Here is an 18,709-nt window from a genome sequence, read left to right as displayed (position 1 = left end):
GAGCTACTTAAGCGGCGGCTGTGTTGTGGGCGGCTTGCGTCATCAGTGGCTTTAAAAACCGGTTTGCCGGGCCGTATGGTCATTCCCCTTTGAGAAAGTCGGAAATGACGAAACATGTCAGGGTGTGACCATACGGCAACCGGAAGTACATTGTGGTGACGAACGGACATCCCTGTCGTTTACTCCTTCAGCGTGGAGAGGTCGTGAGTACCCGGGGTGGTTGCAGGAGTCATCCAGCCTGATGTGATTGATGTACATGATTTGATGGGCTTTAATCAAGCATGTGTTTTGTGTGTGCACACTTTGTAAAATCGAAATAAAGACTGATTTTATTTATAAACGGTATCACACTAGTGGGGTTGTTATTCTATTTACATATGCCCATGTGGATGACGGTGTGGTACTAAGTAGAAGGAGGATGTGTATCCTGTTGGGAAGGATGTAATTTGAATGCAGAGAAATTGGCTAACCCGGAATAAAGAGCCATTTTATTAAGCGAGCAAGCCCTGTCCATGAGAGTGGGAGGGCACATATCTCTGGTGAGTGTCCAATTCCCTTGGGGTGACCAGCACTCTGGTGGAGGCTTAGAAGGTGTTTCCTTTTTATAGAACTGCAAAAGTGGGACTTTTGGACTTTTTCTCCCTCACCTTGAATTTGGAGTTGATCCAGATATGGACTCTGCTTTGTGATGGCACTTTTGTGATAGAATGTTTCCTCTACATTACACTCTCCTGTGTGCAATTACTTGCTTATGGGCCATTGTATTTAAAAGTTATACTATATGTTTATATGACCATAATGGGATTGCGCTACTGATTCCAGTTTCTCTATTAAGATTAGTTGGTGTTGCAATATTATTCATTTTACTTCAAGTAGCAATCCACCTTAAATTGGGAATTCAAGTGTGGATATCCCAGATAGGTGGTCTGCTTTCTCTTATGAGTGCAGGGGACCATTACAATTCATTTTTTGTCTGGTATGTTACATGAGCTCCAGTTGTTATTGTTGAACTCCATGTTACCTGGTTGGCCTTGGAAAAATTTTTTTGCTGTTTATCCACCCCTCATGTTTAACACTGCTTTGGGACGTTCCAATGGTTAAAAAGAATCAGGAGCTGTGCCCGTCAATAAACAAAAGAGAAAATTGGATTTTTGACTTACCATAAAATCAATTTCTCTGAGGTTCATTGACGGACAAAGCACCCACCCCTCTGTGAAGTTGGCTTTCTTCTGACACTGCTTGTAACAAAACTGATTGCCTATAGCTGAGAGTGTGTGTATACCCTCTGGGACTGCTCATAGGCATAGTCAAGCTTTTTCCTGCCTAGTGGTTAAGAAGAATCAGGAGCTGTGTCCGTCAATGAACATGAGAGAAATGGATTTTACGGTCAAAAATCCCATCATTTCATGCAATATCCAGTGAAATGGATACCGCGGAGAAGAATTAGAACGCCTGTTAGGCTTTTATTGCTAATAAAGAGGTAAAATGGTTTAAAACCTTAGAAATATGCCAACTCACAAAGTCAGTGCGGTCCCTGCAGCATATGTATTATTACAATAATAAAGGAAACATGGTCTATCAAAAACAACCAGTAAGGTAAAGTAAATATAAAATATCTTTATAAATGTCAAATCTTGAATGCCAATAGTATAAAAAAAAAATCACACATATATAAAAAACATTCTTCTTTAACTTTGTTTTTTTTTAATCGGTGGAAGAAGGGTATTCATATATGTGTGTAATTTCTGATACTATTTTCATTCAATATTGGACATTTAGTATTTGCTTCAAATACAAGTAAAGGAAAAATGTTTTTTAATATTTTGGATAGGGTGGGTTTTTTAGATTTGGTTAGGTTTTCTTATTGCTCTCTCTCTCTCCCCATGGGGGGGGGGGGAGATTCACAGTGTTTATCCTGTTTACTATTAACATTGAAGTAAAACTAAAAGAAAATCCCAAACTTTGATAACAGAGTTGATATTTTCGAATGGGGTCAAAACCATGTGTGACCTGGGGTACCCCCAAGGGATTCTGTTAGTTTGCAGGGATTTCCTCTCCCTTCCTGTTTTGGCAATGGGACAGGAAATTAAGGTAAATCTCGCCAATGGGGCACAGGTTCAGGCAGGGCCATTCAGGCAGGGCAGGCGCGCGATCGTGTGCGTGCCGCCCTGCACTGTCGGTGGGCATGGCTGTTTCCCACGTGATCGGCTGTGTTCCAATCACACAGCCGATCACAATGGGAAAGCCCGGAAGAAGACCGCGCATGCACGATCGGGAGCGCGCAGCGCGGTCATGTCGGTGGCGCTGTGTTCCCTAGGAACACAGCTAGTCACCGGCAGTAGTAAACAGTCACTGACAGTGGCTGTTTACTATGTGATCAGCTGTGAATCCATTCACAGGCGATCACAAAATGTAAAGACAGAGCAGTAACTCACTGTTACTAGCTCTTCTCCCCTCACACAGTTTCCAGTGTGAGAAGAGCAGAGCCAGAAACAGTGAGTTAATGCTCTGTACACCTGTCACAATGTAAAAGCACAAAAATAAAGGTCCCCACACAGTCCTCAGCCCCCCCCAATTGCACCTGTCACCCAACAGTCACCTCATCAGTGCCCAGAAATTGCCACCCATAAGGCTACGTTCACATGTGAGCGTAGCGATCGCGGGAAGAATCACCGGAGGAGGAATAGCAGAATGTATTTTGGGGTGCAATTTTTGCTATGTACATGCTATGTGTTAGAAATATTGCATACGTTGGGGTGTTTGCTTTCCAAAATTGGGTCATTTTATGGGGGTTTCCATTGTCCTGGTGCTCCAGGGCCTTCAAAAGTGCGATAGGTTGTCAGGAAATGATATGTGTAATTTGTGCTCCTAGAATGCCGGACGGTGCTACTTGGATGTTAGGCCTCTGTATGTGGCCAGGCTGTGAAAAAGTCTCACACGTGTGGTATTTACATAATCAGGAGGAGTAGCAGAATGTATTTTGGGGAGCAATTTTTGCTATGTACATGCTATGTGTTGGAAATATTTCATAAATGGACAACTTTGTGTAAAAAAAAATGCATTTTCATTTTCTTTCCACAGTTTCCAAAAACTTGTGGAAAAAAATGACACGTTCAAAAGACTCATCATGCCTCAAAAATTATACATTGGGGGTTTGCTTTTAAAAATGGGGTCATTTTATGGGGGTTTCCATTGTCCTGGTGCTCCAGGGCCTTCAAAAGTGCGATAGGTTGTCAGGAAATTATATGTGTAATTTATGCTCCTAGAATGCCGGACGGTGCTACTTGGATGTTAGGCCTCTGTATGTGGCCGGGCTGTGAAAAAGTCTCACACATGTGGTATCGCCATACTCAGGAGGAGTAGTAGAATGTGTTTTGGGGTGTAGTTGCAAGTATACATGTGCTGTGTGAGAGAAATAACCTGTTAATTCTTCAATTTGTAAAAAATAAAAATAAAATCCTTCATTTTGCAAAGAATTGTGGGAAAAAATTACAACTTCAAAAAACTCACCATGCCCCTTATTAAATACCCTGGAATGTCTACTTTCCAAAAAGGGGTCATTTGGGGGGTATTTATACTTTCCTGACTTTTTAGTGTCTCAAGAAATGAGATAGGCCTTTAGTACATCAGGTCTGATCAAGTGTGATAAATTTTCAATGATTAGCGCCATAACTTGTGGACTCTATAACTTTCACAAAGACCAAATAATATACACTTATTTGGGTTATTTTTACCAAAGATAAGTAGCAGTATAAATTTTGGCCAAAATTTGTGAAGAAAAATTACTAATTTGCAAAATTTTATGACAGAAACAAAGAAAAATGCGTTTTTTCACAATATTTTCAGTCTTTTTTTATTTATAGCACAAAAAATAAAAAACCCAGTAGTGATTAAATACCATCAAAAGAAAGCTCTGTTTGTGTGAAAAAAAGGACACAAATTTTTTATGGGTACAGTGTTGCATGACTGAGTAATTGTCATTCAAAGTGTGAGAGCGCTGAAAGCTGAAAATCGGTCTGGGCAGGAAGGGGATGAAAGTGCACTGTAGGCAAGTGGTTAAGGCTGCACCTGGTCGTTCGTTCCAAATTTCTTCCAGCCATTTTTGTGTTCCGTCTTCATCCACCCAGCCTTTAATATGTGCGCGCACTGTAATTCCTGGTGGGAATTTGACCTTTTGTCTTTCTTTTTTAAAAAAATGACATGTTGCAAACATGACAGAACGACTGTGAAATGTTTTTTTTTTCATTTCCTGTGGTTCTGAGTAAAATAGTTTTGTCTCCCAAACTTGCCACACTTCTGTTGCTTATAAGATCAAAGGTCATAGGTGTTTCATCCATATTTCCAATATCTCCCAAGTCATTTTTATGGATCCTTCTTTGTTTTATGATGAATGAATGGAATGACATCACTTTTTCATCAAGGTCTTTTGGCAACTTCTGTGAAATCTTTGTTCTTTGCAGCAAACATAAGGCAAACCTATTCATAAAGCGGGTACACCATCTTGCTGACGCAACAAAATTTTCAATGCCTGGTGCTTTTAACCACTTTAAGACTGGAAGATTTTCCTGCTTTACCAGGACCAGGCCCTATTTTGCGATTTGGCACTGCGTTAATTTAACAGACAATTGCACGGTCGTGCAACGCTGTACCCAAATAAAATTGATGTCCTTTTTTTCCCCACAAATAGAGCTTTATTTTGGTGGTATTTGATCACCTGTGCGATTTTTATTTTTTGCTCTATAACCAAAAAAAGAGCGACAATTTTGAAAAAAAAAAACAATATTTTTCACTTTCTGCTATATAACATTCCTAAAAAAAAAAAAATGTAAAAATGAAAATTTTTTAACATTTTAGGCCAATTTGTTTTTCTGCTACATATTTTTAGTAAAAAAAAATCGCAATAAGCGTATTTTGATTGGTTTGCGCAAAAGTTATTGCGTCTACTAACTAAGGGAAAGATTTATGTCATTTTATTGTTTTTTTTTTTTTTTTACTAGTAAGGGCAGCGATCTGCGATTTTTATGCGGGACTGCGACATTGCGGCGGACAGATCGGACCCCTAAATTACATTTTTTACACTTTTGGGGATACCAGTGACAATACTACAGTAATCAGTGCTAAAAATATGCCATTGGCAGGGAAGGGGTTAACAGTGTTGGTGATCAAGCGGTTAAATGTGATCCTAGGTGAATGATTCTAACTGTGGGGGGGTTGGGCTTGTGAGATGACCATAGAGACATGCGATCCTATATAGCAGGATCACATGAGCTCTGTGATCAGCTCAGGGAGAAGGATGGACGACTGTGTTTACATCAGCCGTCCGTTCTTCTCTGTCAGCGGGGGGAGATCGCCGGTGTCAGGCGGCAATTGAAGCAATTGGCCTGACGCGCACTGGCTCCCCGGCTGACAAGCGGGGGTGGGGGCGGCAGCGCGCCACCGGTGGCACGCGCTCGCTCCCTAGCCTCCTGAGAGCGAGCGACGTAGAGCTACGTTGATTCGCCCAGGAGCGACTGCCTGCCGCAGTAAATCTACGCGGGGGGGGTCGTCAAGTGGTTAATTTGTCATCTTTAGCCATTTGAAGGGCACGTAAGCAGGGGCGTACCTAGAGCATTTGCCACCCAGGGCAGATCTGGTATCTGCCCCCCCCCCACTTTAAAATGTAAAAACACCCACAAAAAATTTGTAATATTCTCAAGAATATTTATTGCACAACTCTGTAAACTTTACATCTACTTAATAAATATAGCAGCAAATAATGCTGCTTTTTATAAACAAAAAACACAGATCCAAAGTGACCACTCAGTCTATATTGAAAGGATACATTCACATGCCTCTGTCTCTGACTCTGCCTCCGAGCCTTCAGTTCAGTAAATTGATCAATGACCGCATCAAAATGAATCTTCTTTGCATATTCATGTTCAATTGAAAGTATGAAACAAACAAAGATAAAATTCCCAGTTCAATTTGCCAACCAGTCTGCTTACCAACCAAATTGGCCTGTCTAACAGTTTGCGTCAATACAGGGGTTTAGTTAGCACACATTTGCAAACGCATGTGAAAGCTGCAGGGCCACGTCAAGGCTCCCTGTTACCTGCAGTCCTAACTCTAATGAATTTTAAAGAGTCTCCACAGTGGGAGCACATGCAAGCTAATGGATAGATAGGGGGCAGGTGAGCCTGGAGGTGGCCCATCCCTCCTGAAAGGTAATTGGGGGCATAATGGAAGCCCAGCTGATAGTATTACAGCAAAGGCACCCAGTATGTCCACTCACCAGTAAACATATACAACAAAGAAAATGGCCTCTGCCCCCACCTATAACTGGCCTTCATAGCAAAGAACACATGGAAGGGCAACGCACATGAAACAAACAAAGATAAAATTCCCAGTTCAATTTGCCAACCAGTCTGCTTACCAACCAAATTGGCCTGTCTAACAGTTTGCGTCAATACAGGGGTTTAGTTAGCACACATTTGCAAACGCATGTGAAAGCTGCAGGGCCACGTCAAGGCTCCCTGTTACCTGCAGTCCTAACTCTAATGAATTTTAAAGAGTCTCCACAGTGGGAGCACATGCAAGCTAATGGATAGATAGGGGGCAGGTGAGCCTGGAGGTGGCCCATCCCTCCTGAAAGGTAATTGGGGGCATAATGGAAGCCCAGCTGATAGTATCCTGAGAGCGAGCGACGTAGAGCTACGTTGATTCGCCCAGGAGCGACTGCCTGCCGCAGTAAATCTACGCGGGGGGGGTCGTCAAGTGGTTAATTTGTCATCTTTAGCCATTTGAAGGGCACGTAAGCAGGGGCGTACCTAGAGCATTTGCCACCCAGGGCAGATCTGGTATCTGCCCCCCCCCCCCACTTTAAAATGTAAAAACACCCACAAAAAATTTGTAATATTCTCAAGAATATTTATTGCACAACTCTGTAAACTTTACATCTACTTAATAAATATAGCAGCAAATAATGCTGCTTTTTATAAACAAAAAACACAGATCCAAAGTGACCACTCAGTCTATATTGAAAGGATACATTCACATCCTCTGCCTCCGAGCCTTCAGTTCAGTAAATTGATCAATGACCGCATCAAAATGAATCTTCTTTGCATATTCATGTTCAATTGAAAGTATGGCCAGATTTGTCAATCGTGTCTCGCTCATGGTGGAGCGGAAGAAGTTTTTTATTAATTTTAATTTTTAAAAACTTCTTTCACATGAAGCAATGGACACACAGAGTCAAAAAGAATCTAAAACACAGTGACAAGTTGACAACCGCAAACCGCAAACATTGAAAGGATTTTTTCAATTGCATTAGTACGAATTTCCAACTCCTGGTGAAACCGATCAAGGCACTCAAACAAAGCCCTTTTTATTTGCTCTGGCAATGTGAGACCAGCATTCTCTGCCTTCTCTCCTGGCATTGTTTTCCGGAGCTTTACTCTCCCTCTTCTCTCGATAGAAATGCCCATTTTTTCACACATGGTAGTTGCTTAACAATTGGCTTTTTCCACAATTTCGCTGATCTTCAAGAAATGCTTTTAGAGCTTGTAGCTTCACAATGCACTTTTCAAGAGCAAGCTCCACTGTTTGCAAATACTTCTGTGTGATATTATCTTCTTCCAGAACATCACACGAGAAAGAAAGATAACACAAAAAAGCAAAATCACATACGACAGGCAGCAACATCTGAGCAGATCCTCTTGTGTCCACATTTTCTTTGGAATCACACAGTCTCTCAAGGGCTGAAGTCAGTTTTTCAAAATTTGCCCTCACTGGCTTTACAGCATCATAATGAGCGCTTCCATCTTTTTTGGGAAAGTCTTTTTACTGTCACCTAAATTTTCCATCAGCAATTCCCAACAATGTGTAGAAACTGAAAAGAAGGAATAAACTCTTTCCAATGTTTCACAAAAAGTAACACAGGAAGCAACAGAATGGTTTGCGCATGGGATAAACAAAGCCTTGGGATTAATCTTTTATCTTTGCCTGAACACCACCATGAATCCCTGCCATAGTTGCAGCATTATCATATCCTTGACCACGGCAAAGGCTTATGTCCAGGCCATCTTCTCCAGATGCTGCAGGATATTTTCTGTGAGCTTAGCAGCAGTCTTTTCAGCAATAGGAAAGAAGCCCAAGAATGATTCTGTTACTTCCCCATTGTTGCCTTCAATATGCAATTATCTGAACACTTCGCAGATTTCATCAGTGTGTGGCACATCAGGGGTGCTGTCAAAGAGAATCTCAAAATACTTTGCTTTCTGGATATCAGCCACTATTTTCTCTTTCACATGATTCCCCAGAAGACAAATGAGTTCATTCTGAATTTTTGGAGAGAAAAAAGAAGTCTCTCTTCCCAGAAGCAATAGAATGTTTCAGTCTTATGAAATGTTCCTTTAAAACTGGATCATAATTTGAGAGCAATTCTACCAATTCCAGAAAGTTTCCTTTGTTTGCTGATGACATGGTCTCTCTATGACCACAAAAAGGAAGATTCTGATGAGCCAAAAACAAGGTCACATTCATGAGGCGATGCAAAATATACCTCTTTGTCCACTGTTGTTTGGTGGACATGATCAATGCATTTTTGTAGCCTCAGTCCTGCTCTCAAGGCCTTCCATTTCTCCTAGCATGTAAGATGCTGCTCAGAAGCTTCATGATCAGACACATTTGGATTCAGCTTACACCACACCTGAAACCCAGAAACAAAACTAGATTTGTATGGTTACTTTTTCATTAGGAGCAAAAAGTCTGCAGCAAAAACAAAACAAACTTTCTTTTGATGAAGAGTACACCATCCACTTCATAAGAATCTTCTCACCATTTGGCAGAGCCTTATAGAACCATGCAGTGGTGAGCTGTCAACTTTTGCCTTTTGATTTCTCTCCTCATCTTTCAACAGTACTGAAAGGCCCATCTCTATTTTGGAAAGTTTCACTTCCCCTCTTAATAAGGTCCACTCTTAAATCATCTGGAACTGGAACTGGCCAAGCAGCAACATCAGAATAAACTGATAGTTTATCAGTCTCTTCTTCTGCCTCAGAGTCTTGCTGGGGGAGGCTTCTGCTGGCATTGCCTTCCTCTACATCACTCTCACTACTAGAAGATAAGTTGATCTTCTCCAAATCTTGCATTTTTATATATAAATGTTCTTTAGAAGATACTTCTGGTATTTCCCCCTTGGAATCACCAGACTGAATGCTATCAGCACTTTCTCCTACTACGGTAGATGTTGAAGGCGTGACATATTTTAAAATGGATCCAGACATAGTGTCAGAGAAACGGCCATGCTGCAACTGGCAACTCCGCCAGTACTCCCAATGGCCGCAATGGACTCAGGCCATAGACTAATTCACTGGCCTATAAAAGGACTCTGCTCAGCCCATCTGATTCCTGGATTGTCTTCCGCTCTTCCTGTTTCCTGTGCATTGTTACTTCCTGGATTCCAGTTTGACCCGGCTTGTTCCTGACCTGTCTGCTCTCTGTGATAAGAAAGGAGTTCAACGCTTCGTGGGGTTTGCTAACTTCTATCGGAGGTTCGTGAAGGGGTTCTCTATGATTATCTCCCCCATTACCCAATTGACCCGCCAACAGGTCTGTTTCCATTGGTCACAGGAAGCTCAAACGGCCTTTGACAAACTGAAGACGTTGTTCACCTCAGCACCTATTCTCCAGCATCCTGATCCAACCCTACCTTATGTGCTTGAAGTGGATGCTTCAGAAATAGCCACTGGAGCAATCTTATCTCAAAGACAAGGCCCGAAGACTCTTCTGCACCCTGTGGCTTTCTTTTCCCGGAGGATGACACCTCCGGAGAGAAACTATGACGTAGGGGATCGGGAACTCTTGGCCATCAAATGTGCCTTGGAAGAGTGGAGATACTTGCTTGAAGGGGCTACTCATCCCATTTTGATATTCACAGACCACAAAAACCTGGAATACCTCAGACGCCTGAGACCCCGTCAAGCTCGATGGGCCTTGTTCTTTTCCCGGTTTAACTTTCATCTGACTTACAGGCCAGGGTCCAAGAACGGGAAAGCAGACGCCTTGTCCAGAATGTTTCCAGATACCCCAAACACAGCCGAACCTAACACCATCCTCTCGGCTCAAAATTTTTTGCTTATTCAAACGGATCTGCAATCAGCAATTAAGCAAGCCTCAGTTCAATGTCTCGAGCATGGGACCTCTTCCTTGGAAAAACACGGGGGATTCTTGTGGTTCCAAAAAAGGATTTTTGTTCCTTCACAAATCAGACTACAGGTCCTAAAGACTTTGCATGATCACAAGCTTGCCGGGCACTTTGGGGTCAGGAAGACATGTGAACTCATTCAGCGCGACTTTTGGTGGCCCAATTTAGTTCGGGACTGTAAATCCTATGTGGGTTCTTGTATTACGTGTCAGCGTAACAAGGGGGCTAAGACCAAGTCCTGGGGCCTGTTAAGGCCATTGCCCATCCTGGAACAGCCCTGGAAGCAACTATCCAGGGATTTTATAGTGGAATTACCACCTTCAGAAGGTTTCACTACTGTCCTGGTGGTGGTGGACCGTTTCTCAAAAATGGCGCACTTTTTGCCTATGATTGGCACACCATCTGCCGTGGAAACAGCTGACATGTTTATTAAAGAAGTGGTCAGGCTACACGGTCTCCCGGACAGTATAGTATCGGACAGAGGCGTCCAGTTCACTTCCAAATTCTGGAAAGAGCTTTGCAAATCCTTGTCCATTGAGATATGCCTATCATCAGCCTACCACCCGCAGAGTAATGGTCAAACGGAAAGGACCAACCAGACCCTTGAACAATACCTACGTTGCTTTTGCACTTGCTCCCAGGATAACTGGGTCTCTTTACTTCCGTGCGCGGAATTCGCGTATAATAACGCCCTGCATTCTGCAACCAACCAGACCCCGTTCTGGGTGAATTATGGGTTCCACCCTTCTTTTTTGCCCAGTGCTTTCTCAGAAACCTCGGTTCCTGCAGTGCAAGACTGGATAATGGCTATCAGGGATAACTACCGGGTGCTACAGGACTCCATATCCAAAACCCAACAGGAGTACAAGAAATTTTATGACCGCAAGAAAAAGGAAAATCCTATGTATAAGGTCGGGGATAAGGTGTGGCTCTCCTCAAACAATCTACGACTATCTTGCCCTTCTAAAAAATTGGGACCAAGGTTTATTGGGCCTTTTAGAATCAAAAGGATGATGAACCCTGTGGCTTTCAAACTAACTTTACCTAATTCATACAAGGTCCATCCTGTATTCCATGTTTCCCTGCTTAAGCCTGCAATTTCTAGCCCCTTCCCAGGGAGGGAAGAATTGCCTCCACCTCCAGTTTCAGTGGAGGGTGAACCTGAATATGAAGTGGAAACCATTCTGGATTGTCGAAGAAGGGGTGAGCTCATACAGTATCTTATTAAATGGAAAGGTTACCCCCCTGGAGACAGTTCCTGGGAACCCGCTAGTAACCTGCATGCCCCCAGGCTGGTACAGGAATTCCACAGGAGATTCCCGGAAAGATTGGCCCGGTTGGGCATCCGGAGGCTGCCCCTTGGGGGGGGGGGCACTGTCAGAGAAACGGCCATGCTGCAACTGGCAACTCCGCCAGTACTCCCAATGGCCGCAATGGACTCAGGCCATAGACTAATTCACTGGCCTATAAAAGGACTCTGCCCATCTGATTGCTGGATTGTCTTCAGCTCTTCCTGTTTCCTGTGCATTGTTACTTCCTGGATTCCAGTTTGACCCGGCTTGTTCCTGACCTGTCTGCTCTCTCTCCTGGCTTTGACCCCCGGCTTCATCTGACCATCCGATCCTGCTCCAGTGTTTGACCCTCGGCTTGTGTAACCATCCTTGCTCTTTTGCCTGACTTCTAGTGTACCGATCCTGGCTTGCTCAATGGACGTGCTTCTGCTCAAATCCCCTTGTCTTGGCGCCTGTTTGGACTGATACCTGTGTATGACCCTCGGCCTGGCTTTTACCTGCACATTGCTTGATTCCCTGGAGGCCCTGAAAGTTGTTCCGGATACCCTTGTGAACCTTTACCTGCACTCCACAAGCATCCAGTGCTCCTTGGGACGCGTCACCTCCTGTCCCACTTCCAGGGGTGATTCGCACCGAGCTGCAAGGGAAGCCCTCTCAGCATTTCGGCCTCTACCAAGAAGGGATCTGACACATAGCTTCAGCTGACTGCTATTTTGCCTTCATTTTTCGTTGCTGAAATCCACTTGGTCAGATTCGCTTCATATTGGTGTTTTCTGAAAATAATTCTTCAATCGTAGCCTATGACCTACAAGTCCATAGGGTTAGTTAGTGGGATATCTGGTCTATGTTTCCCCCATAGATTCCCTTTAATTGATAACGTTTAGCATGTAGCTAGTTGTGAGGAATACCTTTTTGCATATTTGTTTCTTTATTACAGATCATGTAGTTTATAAAAACCTAAATTTAACCAAGAATTTGATTTGCCTGGTTATTTTGTTATAAAGGGGTTTGTGTGTTAGGCAGTTACACAATTTAAACTTGTGTTTAACAGATAATGTAAGTGGTTTACTAAAAGAGTACTGCATATCCACTTGGTAAAATTGATTTTGACTAAGCTAAGTATTATTATTATTATTATTATTATTATAATACAGGATTTATATAGTTCCAACAGTATACACAGCGCTTTACAATATAAAAGGGAGACAAAAAGGAAGACAATACAGTTACAATACAATAAAATACAAGAGGAGCTTACAAGCTAAACAATAGGGTTGGGCAGGTGGTACAAAAGGTTGTAACTGTGGGGAATGAGCTGATGGAAGAGGTCAAAGATTACTTGGAGGTGTGATAGGCTTCCTTGAAGAGATGAGTTTTCAGGGATCGCCTGAAGGCAGCTAGAGAAGGAGATAGCTGGACAGGTTGAGGTAGCACGTTCCAGAGGATGGGAGAGGCTCTGGATAAATCCTTCAGATGAACATGGGAGGAGGAGACAAGGGAGCTTGAAAGTAGGAGGTCTTGAGAGGAGCGGAGGGGACGGTTTGGCTGATATTTGGAGACAAGTTTGGTGATGTAACTTGTGGGAAGAGTTGTGTATGGCTTTGTATGTTGTGGTTAGTATTTTGAATTTAATTAGATGGGCGATCAGGAGCCAGTGTAGGGATTGGTGGAGAGGTGTGGCAGACACTGAGCGGTTAGTAAGGTGGATAAACCTGGCAGCAGCATTCACGATAAACTAAAGAGAGGAAGACCTATGAGAAGGGAGTGGCAATAGTCGAGATGAGAGATAACAAGGAAGTGAATGAGTAGCTTCTAAGTAATAAGGTAAATCTAAGTTCACCTTATTGTAAAGAATATTCGAACCATGTAAAGGATACATGATTATATGATTTTTGCCCACACTCAAATAGATGATTGAGTTAGAACAACTTCACCTTTTCGCTAATCTAAATTCATTTTGCAAAGTGAGCGCATGCTGTTTCTTTATTAAATTATCTCAATTAGTATTTATATAATCACAGGGCTTAACTGGTGCAGTGTTTCTCACCCTTTTTTCAGTAGAGGCACCCTTTAAAAATTATATACAATCTCAAGACACCCTTTAAAATTATGGACAGTTTTAAGGCACCCCATTCTAAAATGTAAAATCTATTCAAATAGCTTTCCGGGCGTCCCCGGAAGAAGTCTAACACTGGACGAAACGCCGCGTTGGGCGGGACCTGTGACGCGGGACGTCACTATTGAGTGAAGCAGCGGTCATCTCGTTGGCGGTCAAACATTTCCAGCAGATAAGCTCTTTTTACTCTTATTACCTGTAAGCAGTTATTTGGCATAAGAAAATAAATGGTGGTTCATTAGGTGTTGCACTATGGTTTTCTTTTTTGCTTTTTTCTGGTTTATATGAGTGATCAGTCTGCCTTGTACCATCTGTTTGGAGTCGCACCTAATTGGCTTGATCATGGAATTGCTTAGGATTCCTGGAGGAGCAGTTTGGTGGATCCTTTGAGCCTTCTTTTATTAGTGGGACGGTAAGCGGCAGTGTGATTGGGGTCACTCTCTCTCTTTGGTGGTGGTGGCACTTCAAGGAAACCAATCAGCTGGACCCTACCTCTACCTGGACTTTTTATATTGCGCTGCTTTTCAATTTTATACTGATATTATGCAATTGACTGACATTCTCCTTATCAACAGTTGACACCATTAGTCGTTGGGACACCGGCAGCTAGAAGGATTGTATTAGTGAACAATGAAAACCTGTGGCTTTGTGTATCTAAAAAGAAGGCTTCATCCATTTGCCTGCTTGTATACAACTTTTGGGCAATTTTTTTAGGCATTTTGGCAAGGCACCCCTGAAGAACCCTTAAGGCACCCTGGTTGCAAAAGGCTGCTATAGAAGATCCATGACAGAAACAGATTTTTTACTAGCTTTTAACAATTTCTGTTTATATGACCTGTATGAGAACCATGTACAAAATGATATTAACTGGAATGTGAATGGACCCTTGCAGAGAAGAATCATTTTTTAAAAAGATTGTAAAGTCTCATTTTTTTTTTCCTATGAATATAACAAACATGTCATACTTACCTGCTCTGTTGCAGTTGGATTTGCACAGAGCAGCCTGGATCCTCCTCTTCTCAGGTCCCTCTTCTGTGATCTTGGCCTTACACAGTGCTTGCTATGGGGGCACCCAAGGCAAGTCATAGCTCCCTTTGTCCATTCAGACATGGAGCCCCGCCCAGCCTCGCCCCTCCCTCCCCCTCCTGATTGGCTAGCTGACTTTGAATGACAGCAGTGGCAGCCAATGGCACCTCTGCTGTGTCTCAGCCAATTAAGAGGGAGAATCTCTGACGGCTAAGACACTCATGGACATCGCTGGACAGAGAGGGACCTCAGGTAAGTGTGAGGGGGGCTGCTGCACAAAGAAGGTATTTGATCTTAATGCAAAGACTGCATAAAGATAAAACATCTTCTGACTTTACAACTCCTTTAAGTGAATTTATTTCCTTTAACCACCTGAAGACCAGGCCTATTTCTGACATTTGTTGTTTACAAGATGAAATCTGTATATTTTGCTAGAAAATTACTTAAAACCCCCAAACATAATGTATGTATATATATATATATATATATATATATATATATGTGTGTATGTATATATATATATATATATATATATATATGTGTGTATATATATATATATATATATATATATATATATATATGTGTGTGTATGTATATATATATATATATATATATATGTGTGTGTGTGTGTATGTATGTATATATATATATATATATATATAACCGCCGCAGTGGTTGGAACATTACCGAAGGGGTTAAGGTCCAGCTGAGGCATGAGATAAATATGAGTGACGTGACCGCGCAAGTCACGCTCTCCGTTGAAGTCCTCTGACGAAACGCGTTAGGGCGGTGACTTGCGCGGTCACCTTGACAACGGCACGCAGGACGTCAGCTTCGCAACTGATCGGCAACTTCCGGAACGCTGACGAGCGCACGGAGGACCAGTAAGCGATCGGCGGAGTCCGCGGTGCCAACCAATGTACTTTGTGCTTATCAAATTTATGTAAATGTGAGTGTAATGGGTGAGGGGGGGAGATTTTATTAATAAAGAGGCGCATTTGCATCCAAACGGTACTGCTCTATGGGCTTCTTTTTTACTCCCTCCCATGCACCACGTTCTATGAGGAGAGTCTAGCCGCGAGTAGATTTCTTACAGCTGGGATATCGGGATGGTCCGGACGTGTCAGCTACCCATGTACAGGCGCTTCTACTAACGTGATTTGGTAAGAGTATCCAGTTTGGGTGTTTGCACGAGGTGAGGTGGCGGGACATAGTGTCAGCTGTGTTACCATACCGGAGTTGCATCCCTCACTGAGATCCTGCATGAACCTGCCAGCGATGGACTTGTGTTATTAATTTAATGATTTTACTAAAATAAGGTCTGCAGGTATCGATAGCAGGGTTTGCTCTTGGATACGGAACTGGCTAAAAAGGCGTGTCCAAAGGGTAGTAATAAACAGCGCATACTCAGACTGGTCTGAGGTGGTAAGCGGGGTCCCCCAAGGCTCAGTCTTGGGACCAACCTTGTTCAATTTATTCATAAACAACATTGAGGTCGGGATCAGTAGTTTGATATCAGTTTTTGCAGATGACACAAAATTGGGCAGGGCAATAACTTCACAACATGAAGCAGATATCCTACAGAATGACCTGGACAAAATAACAGAGTGGGCAACGACATAGCAAATGAGGTTTAACGTGGAGAAGTGTAAGGTTTTGCACTTGGGGACTAAAAACATAAAAACACAATACACGTTAGGAGGGGAGCCCTTGGGGGAATCAAAAATGGAGAAGGATCTGGGAGTCTTGGTTGATGATAGATTAGGAAACAGCATGCAATGTCAAGCGGCAGCTTCCAAAGCCAACAGAATATTAGCATGCATAAAGAAAGGGATGCATTCCAGAGATAAGACTATAATCCTTCCACTTTATAAAACTCTGGTCCGACCGCATCTGGAGTATTCCGTCCAGTTCTGGTCGCCAGTCCTCAGGAGGGATGTGTTGGAGCTGGAGAGAGTCCAGAGAAGGGCAACTAAACTAATTAGGGGATTGGAGGACCTTGACTATGAAGAGCGTCTACAATCGCTCGATTTATTCTCCCTGGAGAAGAGACGTCTGAGGGGGGACATGATAGCAATTTATAAATATCTTAATGGGGATCCCAGCTTTGAAAAAAAGCTGTTCATTCGAAGGGATTGCATGAGGACTCGAGGGCATACAATGCGATTAGAGGAGAAGCGTTTTAACCTCAGGCAACGCGGGGGGTTCTTTACTGTTAGGGCAACAAGATTGTGGAATTCTCTACCACAAGAGGTGGTTTCTGCGGGTAGTATGGTGGCTTTCAAAAGACTCTTAGACTTACATCTCAAGGATCAGAACATTCAGGGGTATGTGAGATGATTACAGCCACACACACCTACACAGGTTGAACTAGATGGACTATTGTCTTTATTCAACCTCACCTACTATGTAACTATGTAACTATGTAACTATTGGACTCTTTTCTCTTTGGGTTTGTGTCTATCACACCATTCAGAGACTTTCTTGCAAGACCTTAGAAATTAGGGTCATAGCGCTGCCTGTGTGTACTGATTAGGATGCCTATGATTTGTATGCACTTTACTTGGATTTTATTATATTAGGTAGCAGCTCACTGAGTCACTTTTATGAGACGGTGCACACCCTTTTGATTGGTGGTGCAAAGCGCTGGGTGATTGAGGTGTTAAGCTTTGCTTGGTTCTCAGTCCTTATTTCATATTTAATTTTGAATATCTAGCTGCTAATGGAGGCCATTGGTTATCTAAAAAATAGGCCTATTATACTTGAGAATATTTTCTGGGCAGACAATGCTGTTCCGCAAGGGACACTAGCTATTAGCGGACAATTGACCGCATTGAGCCACCTGTTAGACAAGCAAATACGCGCATGGTGGGACATTTGCACCTTTGAGCGCTACATCAAAGAAAAGATAATCATGAGGAGTTTACGCTGGGATGTGGCCCCTTAGGATGGTCTAGAGGATGAGAGCTCAAAGGTGGAATGGCTTGAGTTTTTTAACTCAGTAGGTTTAAAACTACAGGAGTTAGTATTAAAAAGGAAAAAGAAGAAAATGGCTTTATTGGAGACTAAGATAGCTGAGATTAAGTTGATTTTAGAGGAACATAAAGAGAATTCTAATTTAGAAAAATTCAATGTAGATGTAAAGAAAAAGCTGGAAAAATTGGATAGAGATACCCAAAAAAAGAAAGTAAAAAAATTCCACAGAGATGTGAAGGATTTTAATAGCAATCAGATATATTCTTGGTAAATTCCGAGTGAGGTGGCGCCACTAGGGATACCGAATCAAATATGGGGTGAGTCTGCGGCTCCTGGCACCCCAGCCAGGGGAACCCCTGTAAGGGCTATACAGATGCAACCCCAAAAAAACAAAACTCCTAAAAAAACTAATCCTAGTGGACAAAAGCCTGGGAATAATAGGGCAGGAAATTCGGTAGCTGGTGGATCTAGGTCGGTAGCCCCACAGATCTACCAACATCCGAATAAAGGAAAGAATAAGGAAATGGATTATAGGCCCCATGCAGGTACTCAGCACCATAACAATGGGTATACGGTACCAACGCATAACCGGTATGAATCATTGGCATACCAGAATGAACCATGGACCCCTATGCCCCCACGTCCTTTTTTATGGAGGGGAGGCAGGGGTCGGGGACGTCGGAGAGGGGGGAGAGGTTGGAGAGGAGGGTCTCCGGCCCTCCACCCCCCCATTCAAATCCCGGCGGAGAAAGTTGGGGTCCCCAATGGAAAGAACCACAGAACCAACGAGAGTTCTGGATAGGGCCAAATACAGAGGATGTTGCGCCAGGAGGAGGACCCAAAAAAAGAAGGAGGGTGGTAGATTAAATGGGATCTACAACCTAGCAGGCATCACTCTAAACGATAAAGAAATTAACATACTCAATGCGGGGCTGAAATGTGCGGCTAAGAAGCCCATTGGAAAATCTGGTGTATATATGGATGTACATAAGTACATAAGAAAAATAAATCTCAAAAGGTATTACCTAAATGATAGTAGACCAAAGATGATTAGAAGGGGGAAAGTATTTGGTGCCTCAGGCCAAAGATGGGGGTGGGACTTTTACGGGCAAGTGA

This window comes from Pelophylax lessonae, assembly GCF_965119305.1.
Source record: "Pelophylax lessonae genome assembly, chromosome: 5".
Lineage (NCBI taxonomy): Eukaryota > Metazoa > Chordata > Amphibia > Anura > Ranidae > Pelophylax > Pelophylax lessonae.
This window is presented reverse-complemented; position numbering follows the sequence as displayed.